Raw genomic sequence first — 17,263 nt, 5'->3', positions numbered from 1 at the left:
TTATCAACTATATCTGATGGATGGGCCATCAGCACAGCTTGAAGCCAGGGACACTCTGCAGCAGGCTAGTGCCTTTTGGTGGAAGGAGGGAAAGAGAAAAAAAAACCCAGGAATGTCAGTTCTGATTCCTGTAATGGCTGCACAAATTTAGCCAGAAAGTGATCAGAAATTGGACTGCGCGGATCCTTCCAATTCGCCCACGTTTCTCACGGCTGTTCCGTGACAACCAGCATCAGTAATCTGAGAGAATAAATCGTCGATCAGGGGAAGAGGATAACGATTTTTTACTGTAATCTTGTTCAAACCCCTGTAGAAGTAAAGCATGTTGCCCCCATCTGGCTGTCACTGCCCACTTTCTAAACTCTGCTGCATATATCTCAACAGTGCAATTCCCTTGTCTGAGGGTCTTAAGCTTCCTTTCTGACGTTATCGCTAAATTGGGATCATCATATATAACTGCCATAGCTTCAAAGAAATCCTGAACAGATGCCAGGGCCTCATGGGTATCAGGAAGACTATAGGCCCATGATTGTGAATCTCCTGATAATAAAGTCTTTATTAAAATGACCCTCTGACTCTCGGACCCTGATGCGATAGGACATAGCTCAAAGTATGAAAGGCACCGATTTTTAAAATTCCGAAAATCGGCCCTATGCCCAGAAAACCTTTCTGGAAGAGGCAATCTGGGCTCCAGAACAAAAGGGGATGACACTGTTGCAGTGCATGGTTGAATGTTTTGCATCACCTCAGATAATTGGCAAATCTGAGTCTGCTGGGTGTTAACCATGAGAGACAACTGATTAACAGCCGTGATCAACAATTCATAACTGGCCAGTGTATCCATAGTCATCTTTGGTCTGCTGTTCTGTAACGATTGGTGTAGCTACACAGACGTCTGATTATTGCGTGATCTGCAGAATCACCAATAATACAGACTCTATACCTGATTATGTGGTGATTAGTGTTGGGCGAACACCTGGATGTTCGGGTTCGGGCCGAACAGGCCGAACATGGGCCAGATGTTCGGCATGTTCGGCCCGAACGCCGAACTCAATGGGAGTCAATGGGACCCCCGAACATGCCCATTTTGGGGGCCCTATGGGGTCGCAGGCATAAGGGGGGAGCATGCCCCGGTCGCGGGGGGGGTCGGAAATTCCCCCCACCCCCTCCGCTAGCGCTCCCCCCTCTGCCCGCTTCTCCATACAAAAAGTTTGAAACAAGTTCAATAGTACCTGGCTGGTGGCACTGGCTGGCAGTGGAGTGAGGAGGAGGAGGAGTCCGAGTAGCAGAGTGACGTTGAGGCCGGGCAGCGGGCGGTTCAGCGCTAGTACCCTTGTGGTACTTCCGCCCTTTCTCTGACCTCACGTCCTCTGCGTGATGACGCATACGAGGGTACGCGTGATGCGTACCCTCGTATGCAGAGGACGTGAGGTCAGAGAAAGGGCGGAAGTACCACAAGGGTACTAGCGCTGAACCGCCCGCTGCCCGGCCTCAACGTCACTCTGCTACTCGGACTCCTCCTCACTCCACTGCCAGCCAGTGCCACCAGCCAGGTACTATTGAACTTGTTTCAAACTTTTTGTATGGGGAAGCGGGCAGAGGGGGGAGCGCTAGCGGAGGGGGTGGGGGGAATTTCCGACCCCCCCCGCGATCGGGGCATGCTCCCCCCTTATGCCTGCGACCCCATAGGGGGCATAGGGGGGCAGTATTCGGCCGAACAGGGCCCTGTTCGGCCGAACAGGGGCCCTGTTCGGCCATGTTCGGCCATGCATTCTGCAGTTCGGGCGAACCCCGAACAGTTTGGCCGAACACCACCAGGTGTTCGGCCGAACTCGAACATCACCCGAACAGGGTGATGTTCTGCAGAACCCGAACAGTGGCGAACACTGTTCGCCCAACACTAGTGGTGATCTGCAGTATCACCAATAATGCAAGTATAGAAGACAGATATACTGAGATGAGTAGTGTTTGGTGCAACAGTAAGAATAGTTGGATAGACCTCACCAGAGGAGCTGGTGGGTACTATCTGCATCAATGAGTGCTAGACCTCACCAGGGGAGCTGGTGGGTACTGGCTGCAACAGTAACTGAGTAGTTTGGCTAGACCTCACCAGAGGAGCTGGTGGGTACTAACTGCAACAGTAACTGATTAGTTTAACTAGACCTCACCAGAGGAGTGGTGGGTACTATCAGAGCACCTCTCCAGTGACAAGGGCTCACTGGAGAGTAGAAAGGTCAGACAGGCAAAGATCGGCAACAGAGAGGCAGGAACAATACAGAATCGGCAGGCAAGAGAGTAGTAATATTTCAGGCAAGGTTCAGCAACAGAGTCAGATAGGCAGAAGTACAGAATCGTTTAGCAAGAGCGAGGTCAGAGGTTAGCCAGAATCATACACAGGTAATCAACAGTAATAATAATAACAATAATCCTAGTCTTGTGTGAAATCCCTGGTTTCCTCCCAGATCAAAGCACACCGGATACTGTCTAAGGTCTGAGTGCTAACACTGACGTATTCGCAACAGCAGACAGGTTGCGAGTGAACAGTGAAGGCTTTTAAAGCAGAGGAGAGCCCACAGCCGTGCCCATCTCCAATCAGCCAATCCGAGCGCCGTGAGTCTCCTCTGACGTCAGCCGACCGGCAGGTCAGCTGACGCGCTTTCTCCCAGCATAAAGGTCCTGTCTACACGGGCGCCCGCTCGAGACAGCGACCCTATGAGCAAAAGACAGTCCCGTCCTCGGCGTGCTAGACGCCGGGGGAACGGACGAGGCCTCTGAGCAGGGAACTGAGGTGGCTGCGGAGACATCCTGCGTGCCCGCAGCCGCGACCACAGCGGATGTTACACTAGTAGGGCAAACTGTCCCCATCTGGCCGACACTGCCCACCTTCTAAAATCCGCAGCGTATGTTTCAACAGTATTATGCCCTTGTCTGAGAGTTTTTAGCTTCCTCTCTGTGGTCACTGCTAAATCGGGATCGTCATATATAATTGCCATAGTTTTAAAAAAATTCCTGAACTGAGGTTAATGCCAGATGGCCGGTGGGGAGACTGTAGGCCCATGTCTATGAATACCCGGATAATAATGTCTTTATAAAAGTAACTCTCTGACTTTCAGAATCTGATGAGGTAGGACATAACTCAAAATATGAAAGGCACCGATTTTTAAAATTCTGGAAATCAGACCTATGCCCAGAAAACCTTTCAGGGAGAGGCATTCTGGGCTCCATAACAACAGGGGATGGCACTGATGCATTAGGTGCTTGAAGGGTGCGCACCACCTCAGACAGTTGGTTAATCTGAGTGTGTTAAGTGTTAACCGTAAAGGTCAAATGATTAACAGCCGTGGTTAAGGCTACTTGCACACCAAGTTGTTGCGTTAGGTGCTACGTTAAGGTCGCATAACGTGCACCTAACGCAAGGCCTGGTGCTCTTCGATGTGGACGTCAGAGTGAGCCGTGTTGTGCAGCTCACTCTGGCGTCCGTGATGCCGTGATGCGTACTCTTGGACGCATGCGGCATCACGTGGTCCCGCCGGCCAATCGCCGCACAGAGCGGCCGCACCAGGAAGTAAACACAACGTGCAGTGAATATTAATTAGCCATGTGCCTGGCCACTCTCCGCTCCTCCCCAACAGGACTGAGCATGTGCAAACAGTCTAACGCGGCTTAAGCCGCTGTAACGCCGTAGCATGCTGCACTTTCGGGAGAACGTGCAGCGTTACATGTAACGCAACGTGGACTGTGTGAACAGCCCACTTGTGTTACATTGCTGTGCGTTGGGGTAGCGTTACAGGCTGCACTAACGTGCGCCTGTAGCGTCTTAGTGTGTAAGCAGCCTAAGAGTTCAACATGACTGCACAGTGCCTCCATCGACATTTTGGTCTGCTGTTCTGTAACGATAGGTGTAGTAAAACAGGAGTCTGGTTATTGTGTGATCTGCAGTATCACCAATAATCCAGACACTATACCTGATTATGTGGTTATCTGCAGAATCACCAATAATGCAAGTATAGCTAACAAGGTAAATGCTGAAGTGTATAGTGCTTGGTGCAACTGTAATACTGATCAGTTTGGCAAGACCTCACCAGAGGAGCTGGTGGGTACTATCAGTAAGGAACCTCACCAGTGACAAGGGCTCACTGGTGAGTGGAGAGGTCAGACAGATCGGGTCGGCAACAGACAGACAGATACAGTACAAAATCGGCAGGCAAGAGGATAGAGATAATCAGGCATAGTCAGCAACAGAATCAGATGGGCGAAAGTACAGAATCGATAAGCAAAAGCGAAGTCAGAAGAGAGCCAGAGTCAAACACAGAATATCAAGCAATATAACAACAATAATAGTAATAATTCCTAGTCTTGTGTGAAATCCCCGGTTTCCTCCTGGATCAAAGCACACCGGATCTATCTAAGGTCTGAGCGCTAACACGAAGTATTCGCAACAGCAGACAAGTTGCGAGTGACTCCAGAAGGCTTAAGAAGCGGAGGAGACCCCTCGGCCACGCCTACTCCCATCAGCCAATCGGAAGCGCCGTGAGTTTCCTCTGACGTCAGCCGACCGGCAGGTCAGCTGACGCGCCTCCTCCCCGCATAAAGGTCCTGTCTGTGCGTGCGCGTGACAAAGCAACCCTATGAGCCACTGACAATCCCGTCCTTGGCGTGTTAGACGCCGGAGGAAAAGGAGGAATGCCCGACAAGGAAACCAAAGCAGCTGCAGGGGTATCCTGACTGCCCGCAGCTGCATCTCCAGAGAATGTTACAATATTACACTGCGTGCACTCACGTAGGTAGGTGGGTGCACTGAACACAACAGGTAGGTATATGCAGTGATGAGGTGGGTTCACTGAACACAACAGGTAGGTATATGCAGTGATGAGGTGGGTGCACTCAACACAACAGGTATGTATATGCAGCGAATGAGGTAGGTTCTCTGAACACAACAGGTAGGTATATGCAGTGATGAGGTGGGTGCACTCAACACAACAGGTAGGTATATACAGTGATGAGGTTTTCACTCAACACAACAGGTAGGTATATGCAGTGATGAGGTGGGTTCACTCAACACAACAGGTAGGTATATGCAGTGATGAGGAGGGTTCACTGAACACAACAGGTAGGTATATGCAGTGATAAGGTGGGTTCACTGAACACAACAGGTAGGTATATGCAGTGATGAGGTGGGTTCACTCAACACACCACATAGGTATATGCAGTGATGAGGTGGGTGCACTCAACACAACAGGTAGGTATATGCAGTGATGAGGTGGGTTCACTGAACACAGCAGGTAGGTATATGCAGTGAGGAGGTGGGTTCACTGAACACAACAGGTAGGTATATGCAGTGATGAGGTGGGTTCACTGAACACGACAGGTAGGTTTATGCAGTGATGAGGTGGGTTCACTCAACACAACAGGTAGGTATGTGCAGTGAAAAAAAGTAACTCTCTGACTTTCAGAATCTGATGAGGTAGGACATAACTCAAAATATGAAAGGCACCGATTTTTAAAATTCGGGAAATCAGACCTATGCCCAGAAAACCTTTCAGGGAGAGGCATTCTGGGCTCCATAACAACAGGGGATGGCACTGATGCATTAGGTGCTTGAAGGGTGCGCACCACCTCAGACAGTTGGTTAATCTGAGTGTGTTAAGTGTTAACCGTAAAGGTCAAATGATTAACAGCCGTGGTTAAGGCTACTTGCACACCAAGTTGTTGCGTTAGGTGCTACGTTAAGGTCGCATAACGTGCACCTAACGCAAGGCCTGGTGCTCTTCGATGTGGACGTCAGAGTGAGCCGTGTTGTGCAGCTCACTCTGGCGTCCGTGATGCCGTGATGCGTACTCTTGAACGCATGCGGCATCACGTGGTCCCGCCGGCCAATCGCCGCACAGAGCGGCCGCACCAGGAAGTAAACACAACGTGCAGTGAATATTAATTAGCCATGTGCCTGGCCACTCTCCGCTCCTCCCCAACAGGACTGAGCATGTGCAAACAGTCTAACGCGGCTTAAGCCGCTGTAACGCCGTAGCATGCTGCACTTTCGGGAGAACGTGCAGCGTTACATGTAACGCAACGTGGACTGTGTGAACAGCCCACTTGTGTTACATTGCTGTGCGTTGGGGTAGCGTTACAGGCTGCACTAACGTGCGCCTGTAGCGTCTTAGTGTGTAAGCAGCCTAAGAGTTCAACATGACTGCACAGTGCCTCCATCGACATTTTGGTCTGCTGTTCTGTAACGATAGGTGTAGTAAAACAGGAGTCTGGTTATTGTGTGATCTGCAGTATCACCAATAATCCAGACACTATACCTGATTATGTGGTTATCTGCAGAATCACCAATAATGCAAGTATAGCTAACAAGGTAAATGCTGAAGTGTATAGTGCTTGGTGCAACTGTAATACTGATCAGTTTGGCAAGACCTCACCAGAGGAGCTGGTGGGTACTATCAGTAAGGAATCTCACCAGTGACAAGGGCTCACTGGTGAGTGGAGAGGTCAGACAGATCGGGTCGGCAACAGACAGACAGATACAGTACAAAATCGGCAGGCAAGAGGATAGAGATAATCAGGCATAGTCAGCAACAGAATCAGATGGGCGAAAGTACAGAATCGATAAGCAAAAGCGAAGTCAGAAGAGAGCCAGAGTCAAACACAGAATATCAAGCAATATAACAACAATAATAGTAATAATTCCTAGTCTTGTGTGAAATCCCCGGTTTCCTCCTGGATTAAAGCACACCGGATCTATCTAAGGTCTGAGCGCTAACACGAAGTATTCGCAACAGCAGACAAGTTGCGAGTGACTCCAGAAGGCTTAAGAAGCGGAGGAGACCCCTCGGCCACGCCTACTCCCATCAGCCAATCGGAAGCGCCGTGAGTCTCCTCTGACGTCAGCCGACCGGCAGGTCAGCTGACGCGCCTCCTCCCTGCATAAAGGTCCTGTCTGTGCGTGCGCGTGACAAAGCAACCCTATGAGCCACTGACAATCCCGTCCTTGGCGTGTTAGACGCCGGAGGAAAAGGAGGAATGCCCGACAAGGAAACCAAAGCAGCTGCAGGGGTATCCTGACTGCCCGCAGCTGCATCTCCAGAGAATGTTACAATATCACACTGCGTGCACTCACGTAGGTAGGTGGGTGCACTGAACACAACAGGTAGGTATATGCAGTGATGAGGTGGGTTCACTGAACACAACAGGTAGGTATATGCAGTGATGAGGTGGGTGCACTCAACACAACAGGTATGTATATGCAGCGAATGAGGTAGGTTCTCTAAACACAACAGGTAGGTATATGCAGTGATGAGGTGGGTGCACTCAACACAACAGGTAGGTATATACAGTGATGAGGTTTTCACTCAACACAACAGGTAGGTATATGCAGTGATGAGGTGGGTTCACTCAACACAACAGGTAGGTATATGCAGTGATGAGGAGGGTTCACTGAACACAACAGGTAGGTATATGCAGTGATAAGGTGGGTTCACTGAACACAACAGGTAGGTATATGCAGTGATGAGGTGGGTTCACTCAACACACCACATAGGTATATGCAGTGATGAGGTGGGTGCACTCAACACAACAGGTAGGTATATGCAGTGATGAGGTGGGTTCACTGAACACAGCAGGTAGGTATATGCAGTGAGGAGGTGGGTTCACTGAACACAACAGGTAGGTATATGCAGTGATGAGGTGGGTTCACTGAACACGACAGGTAGGTTTATGCAGTGATGAGGTGGGTTCACTCAACACAACAGGTAGGTAGGTGCAGTGATAAGGTGGGTTCACTCAACACAACAGGTAGGTATATGCAGTGATGAGGTGGGTTCACTGAATACAACAGGTAGGTATATGCAGTGATGAGGTGGGTACACTCAACACAACAGGTAGGTATATACAGTGATGAGGTGGGTGCACTCAACACAACAGGTAGGTATATGCAGTACTGGGTATTACAATGTGCACCTGTCTCACACACAGGTAGTCAGTGAATGTGCTGGGCCTGGCTGGCAGTGGCACACACACAGTATGAATTAGCAAGGCTGTCTATGCAACACAAGTGTCAGTGGGAAAAAATAGATCACAAGAACAAGATTAGCTCTCAAAAGAGCTGTTGTGGGGTGCTATTTTAGCAATAAGAGTCTGCCAGGAGTAAGCTAACAAGCCTATAACAACCTAACTAATCTTTCCCTATGAGAGTCTGCCAACAACTGTCCCTTCTCTCACTATTGGAGGCACACGAATGAGTGTAATGGCCAGCGGAGCCTGCCTTATATAAGAGGGGGGAGTGGCTCCAGGAGAGAGTGAAGCCTGATTGGCTACAATGTGCCTGCTGACTGTGATGTAGAGGGTCAAAGTTGACCCTAATGGTGCACTATGGGGCGAACCGAACTTCCGGAAAAGTTCACCTTACATGGCGAACGCGAACCACCCGAAGTTCACCTGGAACCGTTCGCCGGCGAACCGTTCGGGCCATCTCTATAAGTTTGGAGCCAATTCCTGCCTCAAGAGTTTATAAAACTCCGGAGTAAGGCCATCTGGGCCCGGGGCTTTCTTATTTGTTAATCTCTTGATTGTGCCACTGACCTCTTCTGGGGAAATGGGTGCATTTTAGCGATTGTAGTTCTTCTTCTGATAAGGAAGGCAGTGATAATTGATCAAACCAGATGGGAAATATTGTGCCTCTGAGTTCTGTGGCTGTGGTTGTTCATATAATTTCCTGTAAAAATCTCTAAAAATTAAGCTGATTGCTTTAGGATTGTTGCATATCTGACCTGAGGGGCAACTCAGACTGGTTATTACTGTTGTTGCCTGCGGGGGTTTGGACATTCTAGATAGGAGGTTACCCATTTTGTTCCCGAATTTGTAGAAGTACAAATCTCTATACGATTTTAGGTATCTCTCCCTGACTTTAAAATCAGTGTCAGACTTTTTCTTTGCAGCTATCCAATTTAAACGCGACTCAGGGGAGGGGTTATTTAGGAATATTTTGTGGGCCGAACGGAGTTCCTCCATGGAAGAGATATAAGCTTCATGGGATTTCTTCTTCCTTCTCGCTACATAGCTAATTATTCTCCCCCTAAGTGTGGGTTTAGCTGCCTCCCAAAATAAGAATATGTCATTACTGTGTGCAGTATTTTCATCTTAATATTCCCACCACCATTGCAACAATAACTAAGCGAAACCCTCATCTTCATATAGATATGAAGGAAAGCACCAGATGATGTCTGTAACTCTTGGAATTATAGGGGAATAGGTTATCTGTATTGGGGCGGGATCGATTCAGAGATAACGAGGTCCAGTATTTCTGTTTGTTCTACTTGAGGCATTACAGAAGGTGACACTAAAAGGTAGTCCAGCCAAGACCATATGTGATGAGGAATAGAATGAAAGGTGAATTCCTCACCATCCAGGTACAGCTGTCTCTAGCTGTCACACAGCGAAGTGGCCCTCACGTAATCATTAACCACCCTGGCGTTCTGATTAAATCGCCAGGGTGGCTGCGGGAGGGTTTTTTTTAAATTAAAAAAAAACTATTTCATGCAGCCAACTGAAAGTTGGCTGCATGAAAGCCCACTAGAGGGCGCTCCGGAGGCGTTCTTCCGATCGCCTCCGGCGCCCAGAATAAACAAGGAAGGCCGCAATGAGCGGCCTTCCTTGTTTTGCTTACATCGTCGCCATAGCGACGAGCGGAGTGACGTCATCGACGTCAGCCGACGTCCTGACGTCAGCCGCCTCCGATCCAGCCCTTAGCGCTGGCCGGAACTTTTTGTTCCGGCTATGCTGGGCTCAGGCGGCTGGGGGGACCCTCTTTCGCCGCTGCTCGCGGCGGATCGCCGCAGAGCGGCGGCGATCAGGCAGCACACGCGGCTGGCAAAGTGCCGGCTGCGTGTGCTGCTTTTTATTTGACGAAAATCGGCCCAGCAGGGCCTGAGCGGCAGCCTCTGGCGGTGTTGGACGAGCTGAGCTCGTCCAGACCGCTCAGCAGGTTAAAGAGTTGCGATTTCACTAGGGTGAGATTACTTGCTGGTACTCTTGAGGATCTATCCTCATGTGTATTAATGATAGCATTAAAGTCACCTCCTTGGATAATTTTAACCCCTCCCAGCAGTAGTTCTTCCCTCATTGTATCGTCAAAAAATGATTTATCCTCTTCATTTGGAGCATAAATGTTAAATAACACAAGGTCCTCAACTGCCAAACATAATCTGATCCACAGCCACCTTCCCTCGTCGTCACATTTATGAGCTAGAACTTGGCCCTGTAGTGATTTGTTCAATAGAATTAGCACCCCAGATTTGCGCCCTTTGGCAGGTGACCCAAATACTTGTCCCACCCATGACTTTTGCATCAATTTAAATTGCTCTTGTGCCAAGTGGCACTCTTGAAGTAGTGCTATATCGGTTTTAACTTTTTTAAGGTGGCGAAGCACTATCGATCGTTTCCCCGGTGATCTCAAACCCTTGACATTCCATGACGTTACCTTTAGTGCCATGTGAGTGATGTGGTGTGGATCAAGTCAGCCCGTGTTAAATATACAAACATCACTATCACTTTAACCTTGCTCTCGAGATGACAGAACCCTCCCAAAACAGTCCACCCCAACCCCTTACCCTTCCCTCCTTCTAACAGGTGCTTTACAATAGGAGCTGAACTACTCTCAGATGTCTCAAGAAAATCCACAGTACCTGTAGCGTAACTGGTGAACAAAAAGAAAAGGAAAAAATAAAAAAAAATAACCAGCAGACGAAAACATATTTACATGACTCCATTTCTTCCCTGGACATTCTCCTCATCCAATCGTCTCCAAAGACGCCTCTCCCACCATCTTGTTATCCTTAGCTGGATCTTTCTAATATCTTTTATTTCAGGAGGTCTGGAGAACTTGGGGGGGAAAACCCCAAACAGATTGCAGAAAAAAAGAAAAAAGAAAAAAATCCCCCTGTCAACATGACATAACTCACGGGATAAAATATTTTTGGTAAGGCAGTGCCCCCTGCCTGCTGCAAATAAGCATTACAGGTTGGTTATGAGATCAGTCTGGACTTGTATTATCAGTGCGTAGAAAGGTCAAAGCTTCAGTGACTGAATGAAAAACATGCATTTCCCCTGCGTCATCTGTGACTCTTAAGATAGCTGGGTATTGTAGTGCGAACTTCCATTTCTTCTGGATACACAGTGCGCATGCTGGGTTGAAGGCCTGGCGTTTTTTTGATACTTCCGCAGAATAATCATTAAAGATGCGGATCTGACAGTTCTGGTGTTCTAATGGGTGATCTAGTTCTTTATATGCATGTAGTAGATAATTTTTCTTGGCAAAATCCAGGTACCTTGCCAGTACTAGGCGTGGGGGTCTCTTCTCTGAGGGTGAGCGTGGGGGCCACACTCTATGGGCTCGTTCTACCTTGCAGCCCCTCTTAAATCCAAGCATTTTGGGGAGAGTGGAAGCACAAAACTCTTGAAGGGCCTGTGCTGTCATAGTTTCAGGTAGTCCCGCCACCCTGAGATCATTGCGCCATGAGTGATTCTCTAGGTCCTGGAGTTTCTCCTGCATCTGTTTGTGCTCTGCCCTTAGCTGCTTGTCCCCTTTCACTTCTTTAGCCTCTGCCTGATCCAGGCGCTGATCATGAGACTGAAGCCTAAGGCAGACGTCCTTTAATGTATGGTCTATGGTAGCCTGTATAACTGTTTGCAGTTCTGGCGCCAATTTCTCAACTACCGCTGCTGCTAACAGTTGGTAGTTTATGTCTCCCCCTCCTTCCCTCACCGGCATCTGATAGCTTGGTGCCTCGCTCTGGGCTTCGGTCTGGTGAGTGCTGTTGGTCTGAGGCCTGTGATGTGGTTTGGAGCTGTGCAGGCTGTGAGGAGGAGGGATCAGCGGCAAGGTTGGGAGCGGCTTCTTCCATGCCCGGGAGCTGTTTGGTCGTGGACCGTGTTAAATAGCGGTCCATGCAGCTTCGGTTCTGTGCCTGAGGGGTCCGGGTATCCTCCAGCAACCTTTTCAGGCAAGCGGGGTGCTTTGTCTGGGCTGGGGATCAGCGATGGAAGAGTCGGCTAGCGGAGCTCCGCGATCAGCCTCTCTCCATGCAGGCGCCGGAACCGGAAGTCAATCTGGGTCATGGTTATCTTGACTGAGCCTCTGCTCCTCTCATAGGTACAAGACAAGGTATAATTTTGCCTACTTACTGCCAAAATGTACTTTTATTGAGGGTCATGGTCATCTTGACAGAGCCGCTGCTCCTCTCATAGGTACAAGACAAGATGTAACTTTGCCTACTTATTTAACATATTACCCAAAATCTGCTGCTGCCGAAATGTTGTGGTGTTTAGAATGTTAGAGTGCACTGCCAAAAAAATACTCGTTGCTGTTATGTTTATTGGTGTCCCCACCTTTAGGGTGCACCATACTTTTTCATTCATTTACCTACTTCTGTTCCTGATAGATAGCAGCATTCCCACTGTCAGGGAGCACACAAAAGAAAAAAAAAACAACTGTTGCTGTTATGTTTATTGGTGTACCCACCTTTAGGGTGCACCATACTTTTTCATTCATTTACCTCCTACTGCTCCTGATAGACAGCAGTGTTCCCACTGTCAGGGAGCACTGAAGAAAAAAAAGATGTTGCTGCTATTTTTATCGGTGTCCCCGCTATTAGGGTGCATCCCACATTCTTATTAATTCAACTTCTTCTGCTACTGTTATATTTAAATGGGGGTGGGGGGGGGGCAGGTCTGCCCACCTATGAATTACTGGGGGGAGGTTGGAGAGGTCTGGCTACCTATGAGTTACTGCGGGGGAGGGGTGAGAGGTCGGGCTACCCATGAATTACTGGGGGGAGGAAGGAAAGGTCTGGCTACTTATGAATTACTGGGGGGGGGGGGGGCAGGTATGGCTACCTATGTTTAACTGGAGGGAGAGGTCTGGCTACCTGTATTTATATCAGATATACATACATACAGATATATTATCAAATGTGGATATATATCTATATTTATATATACATATATATATATATATATATATATATATATATATATATATATATATATATATATACATCCCCAATATCCACCAACAGCAGGGATCACCTGATGCTGTATTCATGTGCTTGCTTGAACCACCAGCAGAAAAAACACAAACCTGCTCCAAAATACTCACTGAACCTCCAGCAACATCATGCAGCCCTCCTGAAACTCCTGGCTTTCTGCCATCCTCTTTGCATAGAAGCCGGCGTGTTACCTGACCTGCCTAGAGTCAAGTGATACGCCTTCTGCCGTTCACAGAGAACGTCGAAAAGCCACTAGGAGCATGCTAGGAGCTTCAGGAAGGCTACAAAATGTCGCTGGAGGCTCAGTAAGTTTTTAAAACCTGCAAACCAGTCCCAACTACCCCCCCCCCCCAAAAAAAAAACAAAAATATGAAAGGGACACTGAGCAGGGGCGCTGGGTATGCTTTTAAGTATACCCAAGTGTATATGAAGAGTATACACTCCCTCTCTTAATCCTTCTCCATCCCGGTATGCCCGCTCTCAATGCTATTGAAACCATGGCTCCTACAGAAAGTAGAGCTATAACCTGAAAAATGATGTCTGCGGGTCCTTACAGCGCATGCGCAGGCTCTGTCTCCTCTAATTATTTCCGATTCTCTGCAGAACATCATAGTTCGGTGCACTATGACGCGGGCCACGCAGAAGAAGGGAGGAAGAAATTAGAGGAGACTGAGCCTGCGCATGCGCTGTAAAAGAGAACTAAAAAGCAATGAATAATTGCTACATATACTGTTCGCACTGTAAATTTTCACACTGGTGCTTTGTGTTGGACATTGAAGATCTAAAAAATTTAGGGATTGCATCACAAGCAATGTGACACATACAACCAAGCATTCTGCATAAAAATATGTCTCAGAAATGCATTGTACTAACAATGTCATTGCATTTCTTTTGCGATTATTTAGTCCAACACAATGTGTCAGTGTCAGAGATCATACAACAAAAGAGAAGAAACGTATACTTGTTTAAGAAAAACATTTATTTTTTGTTTTGCAATGTGCAATTTTTTTTTTGTTTTGCAATGGGCAATTTTTTGTTTTGTTTTGTTTGGTAATGCAGAATGGTCCAAAATACCATTAACCACGATCCAGACTCTCATTTGAAAAAAAAAACCCTCAAGAGTCCCCTCTACCCCTGTGCCCTTGAGCTGGCGGACCTCAGCAAACGGTGGACACGGCCACTGGGAACTGTAGCCCGGCCCGGGAGGAGCGAGTCTTGGCCTTGGCACGAGCCTTGCCACCTTGTTTGCCTCTTCCGGACATGATATCAGCTCAATGGAAGTCTCTCCAGCACTGGACTCTTATGGTATGATCTGCGCTTCTGTGAACTTTTGTTTTTACTGCAATCCGTGAATATTCTCAAGTGCTGTAATACTTTGCAGTTTACTATAGCTAAGTGACTGGCTTTGTATATTCCATGAATTAGTCTGCTCTCCTCTGGCTCCATGCTAATTTGGCCCCAACAGCTATAGACAATTGAGCAGCTTCCTGCTTAATTACCTGAGTTTGTACTGTGATCCAGTGGCGTACCTAGGGCATTTGGCACCCGGTGCTGGGTATTAAAAGACACCCCCCCCCCTTAAAAAAATGGGCGTGGCCACAACCTGCGGCGTGCTTCGCGGCAAAAATGGGCGTGGTCATGACCGGATGAGGGCGGAGCTAACTGTAATTTAAAGTATTAGCTAGTATAGTTGCCCCAGTATAGCTAGTAGTTTCCCTCAGTATAGTTCCCCCAGTGAAGCTAGTATAGTTGCCCCCAGTGAAGCTAGTTGCCCCCAGTATAGCTAGTATAGTTGCCCCCAGTATAGCTGGTTTAGTTGCCCCAGTATAGCTGGTTTAGTTGCCCCAGTATAGCTAGTTTAGTTGCCCCAGTATAGCTGCCCCCAGTATAGCTAGTATACCTGCCCTCAGTATAGCTAGTTTAGTTGCCCCCCAGTATAGCTAGTTTAGTTGCCCCCCAGTATAGCTAGTTTAGTTGCCCCCAGTATAGCTAGTTTAGTTGCCCCCAGTATAGCTGCCCCCAGTATAGCTAGTATACCTGCCCCCAGTATAGCTGCCCCCAGTATAGCTAGTATACCTGCCCCCAGTATAGCTAGTTTAGTTGCCCCCAGTATAGCTAGTTTAGTTGCCCCCAGTATAGCTGCCCCCAGTATAGCTGGTATAGTTGCCCCCAGTATAGCTGGTATAGTTGCCCCCAGTATAGCTAGTATAGTTGCCCCCAGTATAGCTGGTATAGTTGCCCCAGTATAGCTGGTATAGTTGCCCCCAGTATAGCTAGTATACCTGCCCCCAGTATAGCTAGTTTAGTTGCCCCCAGTATAGCTAGTTTAGTTGCCCCCAGTATAGCTGCCCCCAGTATAGTTGCCCCCAGTATAGCTGCCCCCAGTATAGCTAGTATAGTTGCCCCCAGTATAGCTAGTATAGTTGCCCCCAGTATAGCTGGTATAGTTGCCCCCAGTATAGCTGGTATAGTTGCCCCCAGTATAGCTGGTATAGTTGCCCCCAGTATAGCTGGTATAGTTGCCCCCAGTATAGCTAGTTTAGTTGCCCCCAGTATAGTTGCCCCCAGTATAGCTGGTATAGTTGCCCCCAGTATAGCTAGTTTAGTTGCCCCTAGTATAGCTGCCCCTAGTATAGCTGCCCCCAGTATAGCTGGTATAGTTGCCCTCAGTATAGCTAGTTTAGTTGCCCCCAGTATAGCTGGTATAGTTGCCCCCAGTATAGCTAGTTTAGTTGCCCCTAGTATAGCTGCCCCCAGTATAGCTGGTATAGTTGCCCCCAGTATAGCTGGTATAGTTGCCCCCAGTATAGCTGCCCCCAGTATAGCTGCCCCCAGTATAGCTAGTACAGTTCCTGCCCCCCCCCAGTAAAGATGCCCAGGAGGGGGAGAAGCAGCGCTAGAAGAAGGGGCAGTGGGGGCAGCGGTGGGAAGGGGGGGAAATATCCCCACCCTCCCTCACCTGGGACCCCTCCTTCTGCCTCTCTCTCCCCCTCCAGAATAGCTGCGACAAAGTGCGGGGCGGCCGGAGGCGTATAGACAATTACTCACCTAATCTCCGCGTTCCCAGCGTCATGACGTTACAGGTCTCCGCCTCCAATGCCGCCCACTGTGCTTCCACTAATCAGGAAGCACAGTGGGCGGCATTGAAGACAGAGACCTGTGACGTCATGACGCTGCGCTCCACGCTTGGAACGCGGAAATCAGGTGAGTAATTGTTCATACGCCTCCGGCCGCCCCGCACTTGTCGCCGCTTTTCTGGAGGGGGAGAGAGGCAGAAGGAGGGGTCCCAGGTGAGGGAGGGGGGGATATTTCCCCCCTCCCCACCGCTGCCCCCACTGCCCCTCCTTCTAGCCCTGCTTCTCCCTCCTGCTGTGCTGCTGCGGGGGGTCGTGGTGACACCCCCCTGGGTGTCTGACACCCGGTGCGCCCCGCCCCCCTGCGCACTATGGTAGGGTCGCCACTGCTGTGATCTGCTACAGGCTGAGCTCAGTCCCTCACCTGCATCAGTCAGTCTACAATCAGGCCTGCTAAGCATAGGATTATCAGGCTTACTATATAAATGCAACTCCAAGTCGATTAGACCTTGGTCGAGTTATGCACCGGTATTTCAAAGTACACCGGTTTCTAAGTACAAAGAGAATGACCAGAATTAAGCCAGAAGAGACCAGAAGGAACAGACACAAGACTTTAGCAATCGGATTCACGGTTAGTGCAATAATGTTGTCTCTGCTCTTTTTGATTAGCCTGCTTTCCCCTGCTATACTCAAATCTGTACACTCACTGCATCCTCCTGCTGTCAGCAACACTCTCTACATTTCTCCCTCTCTTTTATCATCTCCACAGGTTGCTTCTCACGAACCTTTCTTATTCATACAACCGTATACATTTCATGCTCCAACTACCCATAAGTCTACCGGTAAATCCCACCCTATCCTCCGCTCTTTCTGCCTCGTATTACTCCTTGCTGCAGGTGACATTTCACCAAACCCCGGACCCTCTCTGCCGGCTCGCTCCTCACTCTTGCACACTAATCGCACTGCAAACAGCCAACCACATGCACACAGAAACTGCCACAACCTCATTAATATTCCTCTTCTCCCCACTCCTCCCCCACCTATCTCTGCTGCTCTCTGGAATGCCCGCTCAGTCTGCAACAAACTTCCTTTCATCCATGACCTTTTCAATTCCAACGCCTTCACCTTCTTTGGGGTCACAGAAAC

The sequence above is a fragment of the Hyperolius riggenbachi genome, chromosome 2 (genome assembly GCF_040937935.1).
Source record: "Hyperolius riggenbachi isolate aHypRig1 chromosome 2, aHypRig1.pri, whole genome shotgun sequence".
NCBI lineage: Eukaryota > Metazoa > Chordata > Amphibia > Anura > Hyperoliidae > Hyperolius > Hyperolius riggenbachi.
This window is presented reverse-complemented; position numbering follows the sequence as displayed.